This window comes from Vitis vinifera, chromosome 15 (assembly GCF_030704535.1).
Source record: "Vitis vinifera cultivar Pinot Noir 40024 chromosome 15, ASM3070453v1".
NCBI lineage: Eukaryota > Viridiplantae > Streptophyta > Magnoliopsida > Vitales > Vitaceae > Vitis > Vitis vinifera.
Window position 1 is genome coordinate 12054178 of NC_081819.1, and position 1786 is coordinate 12055963.

At 27.7% G+C, this 1786-nt stretch overlaps 1 long non-coding RNA gene across 1 annotated transcript; it reads left to right on the forward strand.

Annotated features, from left to right (window-relative positions):
* Window positions 1-583: 583 nt before the first annotated feature.
* Window positions 584-1216, forward strand: LOC132255231 (uncharacterized). The gene is made up of 3 exons (XR_009467898.1): window positions 584-765; window positions 849-966; window positions 1150-1216. It is a non-coding gene; the product is annotated as an uncharacterized LOC132255231 (long non-coding RNA).
* Window positions 1217-1786: the final 570 nt, after the last annotated feature.

The following is a 1786-nucleotide window of genomic DNA, read 5'->3' on the forward strand; positions in this document are numbered from 1 at the left end:
AAAATGGGCATGTGTGGTATTAACAGGAAATTATAAGATGGAAATCATAACCATAGCCATGTTCTCTCTGTGTCTTTCTATCCTCTTCAATTAATTCATGGGCCTAGATATTTTATTTAGTTTTTATATTTAGTTTATTTATAGTTTATTTAGTTTCTAAAATCCAATTAGCTAGATATTTTATTTGATTTTGTTTTTATATTTAAGTAGTTGAGTTTTGGAAAGTTTTTATATTTTGTTAATAGAAATAGATATGAGGACTTAAAGGGTTTATATTTAGGTAGTGCTTGAGCCAAGGAAAATGATAGTCCACTATCTTGACCCTATGCATCACAAACCATGTGAGGACTTAAAAGATATCATAAATATGTAAGTTCTTCCTATTATTTTTCATAGTATTATTTTTAAATAAAAAAAAATACATTCACCTCAAACACATTTTATTTTATTTTATATATATTAAAACATATAACATTTACCTATTTTAAAAATGTACCCATTGAACTTATTTACATAGGGCTCTTCGAATATCTGCAAAGAAAACATCTAAGAGGGAGCCATCTTAGCAACTAATGCAGGTGACATCCAAAAATTTTTCTTTACACATTAGCTTATGCATTTGCACCATTTATATATGTGAGTACTAATGTTATTTTATAATTGATCGATTAGTGTCCAAGACAAGAAGGAGGGTTCGAATATGGCTACTTTGTTATGAGATTCATTAAAGAGATAATTTTTTATCCTACAATTATTGCTTCAAAGGTATTACTTTTTTAATGAATTGTACATAGTTTTAGGCTTCCAAATGTTATGCGTTTTAATGTTATTTTCTTATTTGATTTCAGTTTGGTAATAAAAAAAACATATTCTCAAGTAGAATTCGATGAAATTAGAGGAGAATGGGCTACTTTTGTGCTACAACTAATCATGAATCATGTTGATGCATCATGATCACCATGCATGGTGAGTCCCTTAGCTACTACATGAATTTTTCCATAGGTATTGTATAGTAATGCTTATTCTTTGAATAATGTTTCTATTTGAAAAAAAAAATTAATTCTTAGATTTGTTCATTTATGATAACATAAATCCATGTTTATTTTCTTCAATAAAAATCTCTAAAACTCATTAAATTTTGAAATACAGGTATACACTCTTGGGAGGGTGAAATGGAGAATAAAAAGAAAGAAGGCAACAAGATTTTGGGTTTTTAAATGCAACTCTTATGTCATACGTTGTAGGACATAAACGTTACTTTAATTGCAACTGAGAAATTTATATTTTTAGATGGGACTTCTATGTCATTTTATGGTTAGCCGATTTTATGCTTATGAAATGGAGGTATACATGAATCTTGGGATCTTTAACATTTCTAAATCATGTTTTGGTATGCATTCACTCTTCTTTTTTAGTTTTGATGGGTTTGATATGTTGGACGTACTATCCTTTTGTGAACCTTTGATATACAAATATTATTAGATGATCAATGTATTATGAGTTATTCCATAAACATTACAGAAAAATGAGTTAAATATAATATGATTGTTATATTTATGGACAAAATATAAACAGGTTAATCTTATTAATTCATAAGCATTACAAAAATCAACAACTAAAACCAATCATATATTCCACAATAATTTACAATGATGTGATACCATAACTCAAAGGTGATGCATTTAATGTGACATCATAACTCAAAGATGATGTATTTAATGTGACACTCTATCATCACTAGAAATATATGGTGTCACTTCTGAATGGGTCACTATTTATCTACTTT